The sequence below is a fragment of the Aquarana catesbeiana genome, linkage group LG11 (genome assembly GCF_042186555.1).
Source record: "Aquarana catesbeiana isolate 2022-GZ linkage group LG11, ASM4218655v1, whole genome shotgun sequence".
Lineage (NCBI taxonomy): Eukaryota > Metazoa > Chordata > Amphibia > Anura > Ranidae > Aquarana > Aquarana catesbeiana.
The window spans coordinates 274,544,165-274,562,194 of NC_133334.1; the positions used below are offsets into that span (position 1 = coordinate 274,544,165).

At 51.1% G+C, this 18,030-nt stretch overlaps 1 protein-coding gene across 3 annotated transcripts in view; it reads left to right on the plus strand.

Annotated features, from left to right (window-relative positions):
* The window catches only part of NFAT5 (nuclear factor of activated T cells 5), a 197,934-nt gene that overhangs the window by 64,239 nt on the left and 115,665 nt on the right, over positions 1 to 18,030 (plus strand). The gene's annotated exons all lie outside the window — the stretch shown is intronic.

The following is an 18,030-nucleotide window of genomic DNA, read 5'->3' on the forward strand; positions in this document are numbered from 1 at the left end:
CGGTGGGGCAGATGAGCAGGGTGGTACAGCGGTGGGGCAGATGAGCAGGGTGGTACAGCGGTGGGGCAGATGAGCAGGGTGGTACAGCGGTGGGGCAGATGTGCAGGGGGTCACAGCGGTGGGGCAGATGTGCAGGGGGTCACAGCGGTGGGGCAGATGTGCAGGGGGTCACAGCGGTGGGGCAGATGTGCAGGGGGTCACAGCGGTGGGGCAGATGTGCAGGGGGTCACAGCGGTGGGGCAGATGTGCAGGGGGTACCGTGATCGGAGGTGTGAAGGTGCAGGAATTGGGGCTGATCTGATTGCAGGATGTTAATTTCTCACTACTAAAGTAGTTTTTTTACAGCATTTACTTTTATAAAAAATCCTTTTCGTGATTGGAGAGTGTGAAGTTGACATTTTTTTGTTATAAAATCGGCACTCTCAATTTCTTTGAAAACATTTTTCGGCACACTGTGCTCCAAAGGTTGCCGACCCTTGGTCTATAAGGTTACATTTTCTAGATTAGTGTAGGCCAGTGAATACATCGCGGCTGATTATGTATCTACAAACATAGGAGAGCCGTGTCGTTGTCCATATCAACTCGTGTCCAGCCGTGATCTTTGCAGGGGGCTTGAAGGGGCACAGCTATCCAATCACAGCTGTCAAACTGCGCAGCAGGAATCAGTTAATTCCTGGCACTGGGATTTGCACCGTGGTTAAATATCCGTACAATGCATCCTTACCTAAAAGAGCGATGTACTGTATGGTTGTTGTGTTTTTTTTATTTCTGGCAGCGGGCGGCAAAGAAAAGATACATATATTCCCTTCGTTTTTGTCTGCCAGGAACCGTGCCAGGCTTCACCTACTCTAATTGTAGGTTCTTGCCACTTTCACTTTCACAATCAGTTGCCAAATTTATAGATATAACTTCTCATGATTACCATGGCTAAGCTCCAGTACTATAGAAAATATATATATATATGGATCTCATAATGTTGACCTGTCCATAAAGGGTATCTCCACTTTCATGAAACAAAAAAACAAATCCAGCAACATAGGAATTGCTACAAAAGTCATATTCATGACAAAGCCAACCGGTACCGGGGCTGGCCTCCTACCCACTGATGATGACCCATGGAGGAGACCGGGGATTTTGTTGGCTTCTCCCGGTCAGATCATGGTGAAGAGCTCCGTCCAGACGCCTCTGATCCCATGAAGAGAGCAAAGCATTCTTCAACAATGGACAATGTGATGAACGCTGAGAGCGAGGCTCAGATTAATTCTCTGAATAAATTAATTTTTTTTTTTTTTTTTTGCTTTTAAGTATAAACGTGAGATCTGAGGTGTCTTTGACCCCCAGATCTCGCAATAAAGAAGACCTGTCATGCTTATTCCTATAACACGGAATGTTTACATTCCTTGTAATAGGAATAAAAGTGATAAAAAAAAAAAATTTTTTTTAAAGAGACTAAAAGAGTGTAAAAATAAAGAGTAAAAAGAATCAGAAAAAAAATATCCCATCCCTCCAAGCTTGTGCGCAGAAGCGAACGCATACGGAAGTCGCGCCCACATATGTAAACGGTGTTCAAACCACACATCCGAGGTATCGCCGCGATTTGTTAGAGGGAGATCAATAATTCTACCTCCTTGCAATTTCACGAGTATGCGCAATTTTGAAGCATGACATGTTGGTTATCTATTTACTGGACGTAACATCATCTTTCACATTATACAAAAAAACTGGACTAACTTTACTGTTATTTTATTCATGAAGGTGTTTTTTTTTTTTTTTTTATTGCGTTTGAAACCCTGCTGTGCAAATACAGTGTGACATAAAATATTGCAACGACCGCTATTTTATTCTCTAGGGTCTCTGCTGAAAAAAACAAGATGGGGTGTGTATGTTTGAATTGTATCTAAGTCAGAACAAGTACATTTTTTTTTTTAAGTGTAGTTCCAGGTTTGTTAAAATCTTTGCAATGTAAATCGATCACCCAGAGGGGATTTTTTTTTTTCTCTCAACAAAGGTGGCGTTGCTCTTTAAGTTGACAGATTAGTGAGGTTTAAAGGTCGGACGATATTCATATTTTTCTAATTATCGGTATCTGTCAGAATTGTACGGATTATATTTATTCGGGCCTCCTCGCCCTGTCCCTGTGTGGCGCTTGGTGCTGTCTCTGCCAATCTCGGTCAGCGGTGCGGCGGGCAGCAGAAAGATGACCTCATCTCTCACTGCCCGCCTCGCATCACCGCTGTTCCACCCCTACAGCAGGGCAGCTCTTCACAGAGCTGCGGGCGAGCAGAGAGATAGATACGCCATCTCTCACCGCCCGCATGTGGAAGTTTACCTGATCGGACGCCACTGGGGAGAGGCTGCTAGAAGTAGTGTATGTAGTGACATGCTGCGTCTAGGTGGCAGGTGACGAGGAACAAGCTGCATATGGGTGGCAGGTGACGGGGACGTGCTGCATATGGGTGGCAGGTGACGGGGACGTGCTGCGTGTGGGTGGCAGGTGACGGGGACGTGCTGCGTGTGGGTGGCAGGTGACGGGGACGTGCTGCGTGTGGGTGGCAGGTGACGGGGACGTGCTGCGTGTGGGTGGCAGGTGACGGGGACGTGCTGCGTGTGGGTGGCAGGTGACGGGGACGTGCTGCGTGTGGGTGGCAGGTGACGGGGACGTGCTGCGTGTGGGTGGCAGGTGACGGGGACGTGCTGCGTGTGGGTGGCAGGTGACGGGGACGTGCTGCGTGTGGGTGGCAGGTGACGGGGACGTGCTGCGTGTGGGTGGCAGGTGACGGGGACGTGCTGCGTGTGGGTGGCAGGTGACGGGGACGTGCTGCGTGTGGGTGGCAGGTGACGGGGACGTGCTGCGTGTGGGTGGCAGGTGACGGGGACGTGCTGCGTGTGGGTGGCAGGTGACGGGGACGTGCTGCGTGTGGGTGGCAGGTGACGGGGACGTGCTGCGTGTGGGTGGCAGGTGACGGGGACGTGCTGCGTGTGGGTGGCAGGTGACGGGGACGTGCTGCGTGTGGGTGGCAGGTGACGGGGACGTGCTGCGTGTGGGTGGCAGGTGACGGGGACGTGCTGCGTGTGGGTGGCAGGTGACGGGGACGTGCTGCGTGTGGGTGGCAGGTGACGGGGACGTGCTGCGTGTGGGTGGCAGGTGACGGGGACGTGCTGCGTGTGGGTGGCAGGTGACGGGGACGTGCTGCGTGTGGGTGGCAGGTGACGGGGACGTGCTGCGTGTGGGTGGCAGGTGACGGGGACGTGCTGCGTGTGGGTGGCAGGTGACGGGGACGTGCTGCGTGTGGGTGGCAGGTGACGGGGACGTGCTGCGTGTGGGTGGCAGGTGACGGGGACGTGCTGCGTGTGGGTGGCAGGTGACGGGGACGTGCTGCGTGTGGGTGGCAGGTGACGGGGACGTGCTGCGTGTGGGTGGCAGGTGACGGGGACGTGCTGCGTGTGGGTGGCAGGTGACGGGGACGTGCTGCGTGTGGGTGGCAGGTGACGGGGACGTGCTGCGTGTGGGTGGCAGGTGACGGGGACGTGCTGCGTGTGGGTGGCAGGTGACGGGGACGTGCTGCGTGTGGGTGGCAGGTGACGGGGACGTGCTGCGTGTGGGTGGCAGGTGACGGGGACGTGCTGCGTGTGGGTGGCAGGTGACGGGGACGTGCTGCGTGTGGGTGGCAGGTGACGGGGACGTGCTGCGTGTGGGTGGCAGGTGACGGGGACGTGCTGCGTGTGGGTGGCGGGGACGTGCTGCGTGTGGGTGGCGGGGACGTGCTGCGTGTGGGTGGCGGGGACGTGCTGCGTGTGGGTGGCGGGGACGTGCTGCGTGTGGGTGGCGGGGACGTGCTGCGTGTGGGTGACGGGGACGTGCTGCGTGTGGGTGACGGGGACGTGCTGCGTGTGGGTGACGGGGACGTGCTGCGTGTGGGTGACGGGGACGTGCTGCGTGTGGGTGACGGGGACGTGCTGCGTGTGGGTGACGGGGACGTGCTGCGTGTGGGTGACGGGGACGTGCTGCGTGTGGGTGACGGGGACGTGCTGCGTGTGGGTGACGGGGACGTGCTGCGTGTGGGTGACGGGGACGTGCTGCGTGTGGGTGACGGGGACGTGCTGCGTGTGGGTGACGGGGACGTGCTGCGTGTGGGTGACGGGGACGTGCTGCGTGTGGGTGACGGGGACGTGCTGCGTGTGGGTGACGGGGACGTGCTGCGTGTGGGTGACGGGGACGTGCTGCGTGTGGGTGACGGGGACGTGCTGCGTGTGGGTGACGGGGACGTGCTGCGTGTGGGTGACGGGGACGTGCTGCGTGTGGGTGGCAGGTGGCGGGGACGTGCTGCGTGTGGGTGGCAGGTGGCGGGGACGTGCTGCGTATGGGTGGCAGGTGGCGGGGACAAGCTGCGTATGGGTGGCAGGTGACGGGGACAAGCTGCGTATGGGTGGTGGGGACAAGTTGCGTATGGGTGGCAGGTGACGGGGACAAGCTGCGTATGGGTGGCGGGGACAAGTTGCGTATGGGTGTCAGGTGGCGGGGACAAGTTGCATATGGGTGGCAGGTGGCGGGGACAAGTTGCATATGGGTGGCAGGTGATGGGGACAAGCTGCGTATGGGTGGCAGGTGACGGGGACAAGCTGCGTATGGGTTGCAGGTGGCGGGGACAAGCTGCGTATGGGTGGCAGGTGGCGGGGACAAGTTGCGTATGGGTGGCAGGTGACGGGGACAAGCTGCGTATGGGTGGTGGGGACAAGTTGCGTATGGGTGGCAGGTGACGGGGACAAGCTGCGTATGGGTGGCGGGGACAAGTTGCTAATGGGTGTCAGGTGGCGGGGACAAGTTGCATATGGGTGTCGGGTGGCGGGGACGTGCTGCGAATGGGTGGCAGGTGACGGGGACGTGCTGCGAATGGGTGGCAGGTGACGGGGACGTGCTGCGAATGGGTGGCAGGTGACGGGGACGTGCTGCGAATGGGTGGCAGGTGACGGGGACGTGCTGCGAATGGGTGGCAGGTGACGGGGACAAGCTGCGTATGGGTTGCAGGTGACGGGGACAAGCTGCGAATGGGTGGCAGGTGACGGGGACAAGCTGCGTATGGGTTGCAGGTGACGGGGACAAGCTGCGTATGGGTGGCAGGTGACGGGGACGTGCTGCGAATGGGTGGCGGGGACAAGTTGCATATGGGTTGCAGGTGACGGGGACAAGCTGCGTATGGGTTGCAGGTGACGGGGACAAGCTGCGTATGGGTTGCAGGTGACGGGGACAAGCTGCGTATGGGTTGCAGGTGACGGGGACAAGCTGCGTATGGGTTGCAGGTGACGGGGACAAGCTGCGTATGGGTTGCAGGTGACGGGGACAAGCTGCGTATGGGTTGCAGGTGACGGGGACAAGCTGCGTATGGGTTGCAGGTGACGGGGACAAGCTACGTATGGGTTGCAGGTGACGGGGACAAGTTGCATATGGGTTGCAGGTGACGGGGACGGGGACAAGCTGCGTATGGGTTGCAGGTGACGGGGACAAGCTGCGTATGGGTTGCAGGTGACGGGGACAAGCTGCGTATGGGTGGCAGGTGACGGGGACAAGCTGCGTATGGGTTGCAGGTGACGGGGACAGGGACAAGCTGCGTATGGGTTGCAGGTGACGGGGACAAGCTGCGTATGGGTTGCAGGTGACGGGGACAAGCTGCGTATGGGTGGCAGGTGACGGGGACAAGCTGCGTATGGGTGGCAGGTGACGGGGACAAGCTGCGTATGGGTGGCAGGTGACGGGGACAAGCTGCGTATGGGTGGCAGGTGACGGGGACAAGCTGCGTATGGGTGGCAGGTGACGGGGATGTGCTGCGAATGGGTGGCGGGGACAAGTTGCATATGGGTTGCAGGTGACGGGGACAAGCTGCGTATGGGTTGCAGGTGACGGGGACAAGCTGCGTATGGGTTGCAGGTGACGGGGACAAGCTGCGTATGGGTTGCAGGTGACGGGGACAGGGACAAGCTGCGTATGGGTGGCAGGTGACGGGGACAAGCTGCGTATGGGTTGCAGGTGACGGGGACAAGCTGCGTATGGGTGGCAGGTGACGGGGACAAGCTGCGTATGGGGGGCAGGTGACGGGGACAAGCTGCGTATGGGTGGCAGGTGACGGGGACAAGCTGCGTATGGGTGGCAGGTGACGGGGACAAGCTGCGTATGGGTGGCAGGTGACGGGGACAAGCTGCGTATGGGTGGCAGGTGACGGGGACAAGCTGCGTATGGGGGGCAGGTAACGGGGGCAAGCTGCATATGGGTGATGTGTTGGGTAACAGAAACCTGGCTTCCTGTTTGAGACCTGCCAGCCTTTGGTGCCCAGAGCTGTTGGTAGGCTTGTTGCGGTTTTATCATCATCCTCCACCCACCCCTAGCATGCTCAAGTGGGTAGACAGGGCCAATGACGTACCGGATCATAGGTAAGAATGTTTAGCACTCGATCACTGCTACATAATGGAGGTGGTTGAGGGACGAGGAGCATTGAATGACTTTGTGGTCAAAGAACTGCCGGCCAGCAGATGTAGAAAAGGAATTTCCACTAAAGCAGGTATTGAGCTTTGATCTTATTTACTGCACACTTGACCTGTTTAGAGTGACTTTCACCATATGGTACTTTTCTAAACAAAGCCAACTCTGTAATAGAAGAGCATATACTATATACTAGTGGACTACAGTGTCTTGAAAAAGTATTCATACCCCTTTGAATCTTTCCACATTTTTGTTATGTTACAACCAAAAGCATAAATGTATTTTGTTGGGATTTTATGTGATAGACCAACACAAAGTGGCTCATAATTGTGAAGTGGAAGGAAAATGATAAATAGTTTTCAAATTTTTTTACAAATAAATATCTGAAAAGTGTGGGGGGCATTTGTATGGCGCCCCCCGGAGTCAATACTTTGTAGAACCCCCTTTCTCTGCAATTACAGCTGCAAGTCTTTTTGGGGATGTCTCCACCAGCTTTGCACATCTAGAGAGGGACATATTTGCCCATTCTTCTTTGCAAAATAGCTCAAGCTCTGTCAGATTGGATGGAGAACGTCTGTGAACAGCAATTTTCAAGTCTTGTCACAGGTTCTCAATTGGATTCAGGTCTGGACTTTGACTGGGCCATTCTAACACATGAATATGCTTTGATCTAAACCAGGGATATGCAATTAGCGGACCTCCAGCTGTTGCAAAACTACAAGTCCCGTCATGCCTCTGGGTGTCACGCTTGTGGCTGTCAGAGTCTTGCTATGCCTCATGGGATTTGTAGTTCTGCAACAGCTGGAGGTCCGCTAATTGCATATCCCTGATCTAAACCATTCCATTGTAGCTCTGGCTGGATGTTTCGGGTCGTTGTCCTGCTGGAAGGTGAACCTCCACCCCAGTCTCAAGTCTTTTGTAGACTCTAACAGGTTTTCTTCTAGGATTGTCCTGTATTTGGCTCCAGCCATCTTCCCATCAACTCTGACCAGCTTCCCTGTCCCTGCTGAAGAAAAGCATCCTCACCACATGATGCTGCCACCACCATGTTTCACGGTGGGGATGGTGTGTTCAGGGTGATGTGCAGTGTTAGTTTTCCCCCACACATAGTGTTTTGCTTTTAGGCCAAAAAATTCATTTTTGGTCTCATCTGACCAGAGCACCTTCTTCCACATGTTTGCTGTGTCCTCCACATGGCTTCTCGCAAACTACAAACAGGACTTCTTATGACTTTTTCTTTCACCAATGTCTTTCTTCTTGTCACTCTTCCATAAAGGGCAGATTTGTGGAGAACACGACTAATAGTTGTCCTGTGGACAGATTCTCCCACCTGAGCTGTGGATCTCTGCAGCTCCTCCAGAGTTACCATGGACCTCTTGGCTGCTTCTCTGATGAATGCTCTCCTTGCCCGGCCGGTCAGTTTAGGTGGACGGCCATGTCTTGGTAGGTTTGCAGTTGTGCCATACTCTTTCCGGTTTTGTATGATGGATTGAACAGAGCTCCATGAGATGTTCAAAGCTTGGGATATTTTTGTATAATTTTTGTATAAGCTAAGGCCTCATGCACACGAGACGCTGTTAAAATCGTGTTCAGAAGCAGTTGGACGCTTTTTTTCAACTGCCCCTGAACCCATTCACTGCCAAAGCAGCAGTGGGGACGTCATCCTCATTTTCTGGGGTCCCTGTTGGTGCTGGTAGCTCCTCCCCCCCCCCGCATCATATAACCCCCTAGAAGAAGCGCTCTCCCTGGGTGGGGGGGGGGGGGGCTTACCTTGCAGGCGTGCTCCCGAGTCCAGCATTTGCGTCCATGGATGCAGAATGCCGGACTCGGGCCCCCGCGGCGCATCATTGGATTTGATTGACAGCAGCGGGAGTCAATGGCTGCACTGCTATCAATTCATCCAATTAAGAGGGGAGAACCCCGGGCACAGGAAGAGCGTGTCTCCTCCTTGGGAATTACGGGGCTCAGGTGAGTAAAACGGGGGGGGGGGGGGGTCACTAGAAGTTATTAAGGTGAAAAAGCACGAGTATTTACAACCACTTTCAGGGTTCACTGCCAGTTTCCTACTGCGCATGCGCAAGTCACCTAGCGCTTTTCTGAATGGCCCTGTCTTCTGGGATACACATGGGTCCCAGAACGCAGCGAGGGGGGGGGGGGGGAGGAGGAGGGGCAGAGCCAGAAGAGGACATGGTGTACCTCACCGCAGTGAGGCTGGAACGGAAGTTCACCTGTTTACCACGAAGGTAAGTGAGGGGGAAAAAACATATCCAAAAATGAGCGGTGGAGGGGTGGTCCTTCCTTTAAGAAAAAGTTCAAAAGTTGGGTGGAACTTCGCTTTAAGCTTAAAGTGGTTTTCGGTCTCGGTTCACACCTAAACCGGCCGCGGATCGCACAGGAACGCTGTCCGTCCCTGTTCTCCCTTTCAGGGATAAATCGGTTCAGAATCTTTGCCTGTTTTGATTTCGGCCCTGAAACTGAGCCAAAGACGTTCCTGTTTGTCTTTGGCTCAGTTTCAGGGCCAAATTCAGGCAAAGATTTTGCCCCAATTCGTCCCTGAAACGGAGAACAGGGACGGACAGCGTTCCTGTGCGATCCGCGGCCAGTTTAGGTGTGCACCGAGCCCGACAACCACTTTAAGCTTAAAGCGAAGTTCCACCCAACTTTTCAACTTTTTCTTAAAGGAAGGATCACCCCTCCACCGCTCATTTTTGGATATTTTCCTTTTTCCTCACTTAGCTTAGTGAGCGCCGCAGCCGCCCCGGAGATATGTGAACCGGCTCCATAGAGAGCCAAGTCACGTTCTCCTGCTATGCGAAGAAACCCCTACATCCAATTCGCATCGGTGTGAACCCGGCCTAAAGGAATTTGTTTTTAACCACTTCCTAACCACGCCACAGCCGATAGACGACTACATCGCGGCTCTCTCGTTCTCCCTGGGGCGTGCTCTGTGATCGCTGTGTCCTGTGCACACAGCCAATCACAGATCGTGGTAAAGGGCCAATCACCATGGCCCTTGACTATGTGATCAGCTGATCACAGTGTAAACAGTATTGGCAATCCTGTCTTCATGGGTTGTCAGTGTGAGGAGAGGAGAGCCGGTAATACTGACATGGGGACATGAATTTGGGGGGGGGGGGGGTCATACACACAGATAATCAGAGGGCTGATCATTGGTGCCATCAATGCTGCCCAGAAGAGGATGTTTGGGGCTGCTCTGTGCAATACCACTACACAGAGTAGGCGACTATATCTGTTTATTATTTTAAAATTGCCTCTAATCTGAGGCAGGGTGTGAACGCACCCTTATCTGTTCCTATAAGGTCGGGTCATTCCCTCACCCCCCTGTCCTGCGTTTACATATGGTGAAGTGTCAGCTCCAGGGGGGGGGACTCACAATAAGGAAACTCTGAACCATCTTTGCAATGCAAAGGCCAGGCTTCAGTCTTTTTTTTTTTTTTTTTTTTTGCTGCGATTCCAGGCCTTGCCGTCGGTATGGCGGCGTTGCGCGCAGCATGTAGTTGGAGGGTAGTTTAGAAAGCACGCAGTAACGTGACATGTGAGGTCACCCAGAGGACTGGATCTAGCGGTTTCCCTTGGAAGTAACACAATTTGATTGCAGACACAGTGCCAAGCTACTTAAAAACCCTTGGCAGGTCCATTCACGTGGGTGCCAGAACTGTGGTCAGAGTTATTTTTGGGTACAGATGCATTGTGTACGCTGATCCCGTCAACACGATGAGAAAGGTGGAGGGGGGGGGGGAGGGGAGGGGGGGACGAGAGGGACATTTTAACACTCGGCACGTGAAGCTAAGCTGGCGTTTTCATGTCACAGGACTCGGGAGAAACTACGATTTTAGTATTTGCATCATATTAATCCAGCCTCAGGCTTCCCTCATAAGTCACAAACTCCGTTATAAGCTCCGTCTGACGTAGGTTTAAATTCCAAAGTATCTTAGCAGCCTAGAAAAATGCAGATCCTCAGCATAGAGGCTATTACTGAGGCCTCACTCCTCCGATGCTGCGTAGGGGACAGGGGACAAATGTCGCTCTGAACACTGCATGTCTGCTTTAACCTGTGTCCTGCCATAGGCCTTGGTTCTCACTGCTGCGACTTCTCGTGCAACTTGCTGCGTCATGTGACACACAAAGTAGCACGACAAGCTGAGACACATTAATGTCAGCGGGTGCCGTCTTAAAGTGACACTAAAGGTTCAGGGTTTTTTTTTTTTTTTTTTAAATAAGAAACATATTCTGACAGACCTATCCGGGAGAGAGACTTTTGGAGGGGACTGAATGCTAGCCTCTTGCTGATGGATCGTGGGCCCTGGCATTTGGGGGAACGGTGCTCTTTGTGAGCTGTGTGCCTGGGGACCCTTGAGGTGGTATTACTGTGGATTCGGGTCCTGGTCCCCCAGGACACACAGACTCTGGGGACCCTGGATTTGCCATATTAGGAATAGTGGCTGATTCATAATACTGGGACAAATACTGTTAGGAGATGCTGATGTAAATTCCAGCCACCTGTCTGTCTGTTGCCTGTTAGAATGTGTATTGTAAATAAGTCTCTAGTATGGGATCTAAGAGTCATTAGATCCCCATTGTTGTTTGTATTAATTAACTCTGCTATTGTGATAATGATGATTGGGGTTTTCTGAGCTACAAGACGGCCAGTCTGGCCTAAAGGTCATGTCTGAGTCATCTAGGCTGTCTAAAGGGATTAGTTAATTAGCCCATGTTAATTAGGTTTCTGGTCACAGGTGTATGTTCAGAGTAATACGAGCCGGAGGTATACACCTCCTCTCTTACTGTATAAAAGAGCCTGTATTTTTCATTAAAGAGAGATTCCTGGTTGAACTTATATACAGCCTGCCTGGTGTTTGTTCTGAGCTACACAACTGGATTAGAACGGCACATAGCTCTAGTTCTAGTCCCGGAGCATCGGATGACCGAACCATCAGATGTTGCGATCTGCAGTCTGATTCTATAGCTGCAGAGGAGTGTCGGGAGAGTGGAACCGAGCGAGCAAGGGGCTCGTTACACATATACTTACCTCCACTGTGCAGCTCGTTTTGCACAGAGTGGCACCCGATCCTCCTCTTCTGGGGTCCCCCAGTGGCTCTTGCGGCTCCTCCCCATATCAGATAACCCCCTAGGAGGAACGCTCTCCTGGGGGGTTACCTTGCAGGCACGCTCCCGAGTCCAGCATTTGCCGTCCATAGAGACCGAATGCATGACTCGGCCCCGGCGCCTGCGTCATTGGATTTGATTGACAGCAGCGGGAGCCAATGGCTGCGCTGCTATTAATCAAATCAAGAGCCGAGAACCCAGGCAGAGAGAGAGAGAGAGCGCGCACCACAGTGGGTCAAGTTTGAGGGTTCAGGTAGGTAAAACGGGGGGGCTGGGAGGCCGGTCACTGACAGGTTTTTTTTTTTCACCTTTAATGCATAGGATGCATTAAGGTGAAAAAACATGAACCTTTACAACCCCTTTAACCTCCATGGAGGTTTTCCTGAGTGTAGCTCGGGGTTAAATTTCAGCACCCTTAGCAGTAACCCCGAGCCACACTTGGGATTGCATTGCAGGATCCTGGTGCGGTATACTTACCTTGTCCCCAGGATCCTGCGATGTCCCCCCCCCCCCGTGCTGTCCGCGGGCTCTGTCCTCCTGAAGCCTCTCTGTGCCAGGCTCCGTTCCCTGCGAGCGTCACGACACACGGGGGGCGGAGCCTGGCGGCAAATTCAAAGAAAGTGAAAATTCATAACACATACAGTACACTGTAATCTTACAGATTACATTACTGTGAAATTATTTCACATCCTTTTTGTCCCCAGTGCTTTGTCCAATGCCCTGCATGCAGTTTTATATATATATATATATATATATATATATATATATATATATATATATATATATATATATATATATATATATATATATATATATATATATATATATATATGGTTCTTTCTACCTGGAAACTGGAGATTATCTATGGCAACCAAAAAGTGTCCCTTTACGTCAAAATTGGTTTTAGACTAGCTAGAAAATAGCGATAGTAAATAAGAACACTTGCAGAATTAAGCGATAGTTAATCGTGGGGAAATTTATTTTATTATATTATTATTTTTTATAATTATTTATATTTATTATATTATGATTTTGTGTTTCAAACTTCATCATACCCGGGATATCTACTAGACTCTTGGTGGACAGATCTAAGTGTGTTATTGCTAAGAATTACAGACCTACAATATAAAACGCCAAATTTCTATGCAAAATAATTGTACCGCTTTGAGACGCAAAAACCTGAAATAATCATCCCGCCAGGGAGGTTAAAGGAGTTGTAAAGTCAGAAGGTTTTTTTATCTTAATGCGTTCTGTGTGTAGCAGCCCCCTAACACTTAGCTGAGGTCCCTCCACTGAGTGTCCGGCGATGTCCACGAGTGTCTCAGCCGTCCCAGATTCTCCCTCCTGATTGGCTGAGACACAGCAGCAGACATTGGCGGCTGCTGCTGTCAATCAAAGTCAGCTAGCCAATCAGGGAAGAGAGGGGGTGGTGCTGGGTTGGGGGCTCCGTATCTGAATGGACACAGGGAGCTGTGACTCGGCTCGGGTGCCCCCATAGCAAGCTGCTTGCTGTGGGGGCACTCAACGGGAGGGAGGAGCCAGGATCACAGAGGAGGGACCCGAGAAGAGGGGAATCCGGGCTGCTCTGTGCAAATCCACTGAAAAGAGCAGGAAGTATAACATGTTTGTTATTTTTATAGCAAAAAAACCCCCAAGGCTTTACAATCCCTTTTTATTTGCTGCAACGTAAGTCGCAGCAACCAAAAAAAAAATTGTTCCTGCACTACTTTTCTGTGTTGCCACTGAATGTAATGTTAAATCTAAACTCCACCCAAAAGGGGAAGTTCCACTCTAAGGCCTCCTCCCCCACTCCTCTTTGACATTTGGTGGGGGGGGGGAGGAGCGGGTACCTGGTTTTGACAGGTACCCACAGCCACTTCTACTCTGTCTGCTAGGCGATCTGAGCGCAAGTCCCCCCCAATAGTACTGGTGGGACCCCAATACCTGGGGCACTCTGTCAACCAAGAATTCCTGTTTTCTTCCTTGGCCTGAACTCCATCCTGTCCCCCTCCATGATAGACTCACTGACCTACAATATCTATCTATCTATCTATCTATCTATCTATCTATCTATCTATCTATCTATCTATCTATCTATCTATCTATCTATCTATCTATTACCAAAGAAGTGCATGGGAGCTTAGAGTTATAATTGACAATCCAATATAAGGTTACTTGGAAAATCTCCTTTCATGTTGTGAGTGCTGCCGGTGTCTTGTCGAGTACAGTCCCCTATCCAGAAGTGTCCGCCCTGTACTGCGCAGGCGCAGTACGGAGGACAAACGAGATGCCGAAAGTCTCCGAAGTTCAACAGCTGATCGTCAGCTGTACACGGCGCCTGCGCATTTATTCTTACCCTATGTCCAGGATCATTCCCTACTATCCAAGTGGACATAGAGTTAGAATAAATAGTTACCGAGCGCAGCGAGGCCGTGCCCGAAGCGTGGCGAGCGAAGCGAGCCCGCGAGGGGCCCTCTTACACAGCCATCGCTAACAGGTGCCCGAGTGCCGTGTACAGCTGATGGTCAGCTGATCAACTTCGGACATTTTCGGCATCTCCTGCTGCTCCGTACTGCGCAGGCATTGCGCCTGCGCAGTACGGGGCTGACACTATCTGATAGGAGGACACTATATGTCAGAACACCGGCCCACTGGCCCTCTTTCCACAACTTTCTGGATCCCCCTGCATGCTTTGCAGCTTCTCCTCTGCTGTTTACTTTCATATTCTAAGGACTACGTATCCCATGGTACCTTGCCTGCAAGCAGTGCTTCTTATACTGATTTGTAATAAAAACATCTATGCCATTTTGAAGCTTCCCCCCAACGACTTGGCATATTATTTTATATATACTGTGATTCTGTACTTGCCAAATATTTTGCAGAAATCTCCCTCCACTGAGTTTGGCTGCAGCCATTTTAACTGTGGGCAGCTGAAGCTGCTGCCTGTTCACTTCCTGGATTTACACAGGCACCTCCAGCTCTGCCGCTCTCATTGGCCCTCTTATGACTCATCTCCCCTCCCTTCCTGGCAAACTCTCAGGAGAGTGAGAGAGAGAGCTGTGCATGGTGTCATAATCCTAGGCTAATGACCAGACAAGAAACAGGAAGTGGGCTGTATAAGGGATTTACTGGCAGAAAAAAAATGTTTTACTGTCCAAAGTTAAAACAACAACCAGGACAAAAGATTTAATAGATGGAAAGATGAAAAAATGACAAAGTCCGCTTTAAAGTGGTTGTAAAGGCAGAAGGTGCATTCTATGCATTAAAATAACAAGCCTTCTATGTTCAGCCCCTCTAATACTTACCTGAGCCCTATCTCGATCCAGCGTTGTTGCAGGAATGTCACAGCTCCTTGGGACTCACCCTCCTCATTGGCTGAGACAGCAGCGTGGCACCATTGGCTCCCGCTGCTGTCAATCAAAGTCAGCCAATGAGGAGAGAAAGGGAACGGGGCTGGGCCGCAGCTCCGTGTTTCAATGGACACACAGAGCAGCAGCTCGGCTCAGGTGCAAGCTGCTTGGTCTGGGGGCGCTCTGCAGGAGGGAGGAGCCAGGAGCACCAGCGGGGGACCCGAGAAGAGGAGGATCACGGCTGCTCTGTGCAGAACCATTACACAGAGCAGGTAAGTATAACAGGTTTTGGTATTTTTTTTTAACTAAAAAAAACAAAAACAAGGCTTTAGTATCACTTTTATTTCTGTGAAGTATGACTTGGAATTTTAGTCCCTGAGAAGTTCTCCGGCTCCCAGCAGCAGAAGGTTATTTCTTCTTCCACACAATGATGCTGATGAGGAAGACTGGCGCTGTTCAGCCCTCATTAATCTCTGCAGGTAATTGTGCCCATTATGCAGCTTGCTGAGTGATAATCTGAAAGGCTGCAGCTGGCGGATGCATTAGCTTATCAAGTGTATCTGACCCAGAGACCAAAAAAAAAAACGTAATCTAGTGCAAGGTCAGTCCTCAAATGTGGTGACTGCATTCATTTTCTTTTTGTTTAGGCTGTTTTTTTTATTCTTTGCTGAAAACATACTTCCTGTCCTAGGGTGAGGAATTCCACTGGTTGCCATGCGGTATCTATGGAGTCACCCTAGGATTTCTGCTCATTTGGCTGTGTCTTTAGTGTTCCACTGCTGGCTAGTATTGTGGCAGATTGGTATCTGCTTGATGGATAGGATTAAAGCGAGACTAAACCCTGACTTTACGGTGGGGGGGGGGGGGGGGGGCTCAAAATCGCACCAAACGCCCACAGGACCCCTTTTAACCAATTCCCAACCGCGCCATAGCTGAATGAATTTCTGGGAGGGCCCATATTGACGTCCTCTCAGAATCGCGCCCGCTCTGGCACGCTCTGTTGTCCTTCAGACACGGGTGATCACAGATCGAAGGTAAAGAGCCAATCACAGTGGCTTTTTACCACGTGATCAGCTGTGTCCAATCACAGCTGGTCACGATGTAAGCACTCTTGCTGGTTATCGACATTCCTTTCCTCACGCCGTCACAGCGAGAGGAGAGAGCCAGTAACTTGCGAATGAATGATTTGTAAAGCGCTGCAAATGCGAACTGAATCGCCTCAAGGCGCTAATGCGTTTTGTGTCTGAGCAGCTTCTTAGAAGAGGAAGGTTTTTAGTTTTTTCCTAAAGGCCAGATGGTTTTCTTCCATGCGGATGTGAGTCGGAAGAGTATTCCATAGCTGAGGTCCCCGGACTGTGAATCTGCGTTCTCCCCTTGCTTTGTAGCGGTATTTGGGAATGAGGAGGAGGTTTTGGCTAATGTGGAAGGGGCATCAGTGCAGCCCCCACAGTGCCCATCAGTGCTGCCCTATTAGTGCCAATTAGTGACGCACCTCGGTGCCGCCTCATCGGTGCACCTCAGTGCCGCCTCATCAGTGCACATCGGTGAAGGAGAAAATTACCTGTTTGCTAAATTTAATAACCGAAACTAAGAAAACTTTTTTTTTTTTCGTTTAGCCAAAAAAAAACCCAGTGGTGATTAAATACCACCAAAAGAAAGCTCTATTTGTGTGAAAAAAATGTATAAAAATGTCATTTGGGTACAGCGTTGCATGACTGCGCAATTGTCATTCAAAGTGTGACAGCGCTGAAAGCTGAGAATTTGGCCTAGGCAGGAAAGGGCTGAAAGTGCCCGGTAGGCCAGTGGTTAAAATCGCTTTGCGATCGCACTGCATATGTGTGAACGGCCTCCATAGAAACACGTTCTTTCACTTTTCATGCAAATCGATGCTTTTTGGAACGCATTAGAAATCGGTGCAAACTTGGGTTCATTCTCTTGGAAGCCATCTTTCCTGCACTGGGAAAACAACTGTGCAACGTGCTTGCTAGGTGGACAACATGCTTTGGGAGGTGACAATACCTGGGAGAAGATTTTGAGCCGCGGGGATGGGCTGAGCCACAGGTATACAGCAGAAAATGGACAGGAAGTGAAGCATAGGGTTAAAAAAAACTGAAGTCGCAGTCCGAGATAAGAAAGAAGTGACTTCCTTGCGACCTTTTTGTGGTTTTAACATTGCAGTCTATGGCACCAATGTTGGACGAAGGAAGACAAAAAGTAGTGCAGCAATTATTTTTTTTGAGTTGCAGCAATTAAAGGATAAGTTCACCTTTTTGTTAAAAAAATAAATATTGAATTCACATCTTTTTGTAGGTAAAAAGATGTGTATTATTTTTATTTTTTACTAGGAGCCTGCAAAGCATTGCAGATGGTGGATGCAGTGCAGGACTCCTGCGGACTGTCAGGGTAAGCTGTCTGCTCGTACCTCCTACGGGCAGGCAGTTACACAAGGACAAGAAGAAACCATGAACTACTACAGCGCTCAACAGCTCCCTGGTAGTTCATTGAGAACTATAAGCTGACAGCCGCAAAGGCTGTTGATACTTGTAGATACTTGTAGTTCTCCCATTCACATAACTCTGTGAATAAATCACGCGGCCAGGTGGGTGGAGCTCCGCACGACCACTTTTTGGAGATTCACCCTCTCTATTTGTCCTGTTTAACATTATCACTGAAAGTGAAAGTAAACAAAATCCCAAATTTTGGGTTGTCACCAGAAAAGTAATAGAGGGGAAATCTTCCAATGGGGAGACTAGTTCTGGTGACCTGGGGGTCCCCAATGGATTCTCTTAACTACTCGACGACCAGGCCATAGTAAAAATACGTCATTATTTTGAGTTTAAATGCTAGTGTCATGCAGAAGGTAGGGCCCTCTTTGTGAAGGGGACTTTGGGTGGCGCATTGGTTACTCTGGTAAATCTATACTTATCTTAACTCCAACCAGATTTCTTATCTGGAACCGATCCTGAACAAGCTGGGAGACTTTGCAGAGGGGATGGTGCTTATGGGGGGTGATATGAATTTCACCCCAGATCTATTCTTGGATGCGTCTAAATGCGCCGCTCAGATCTCCTTTGCTGCCAT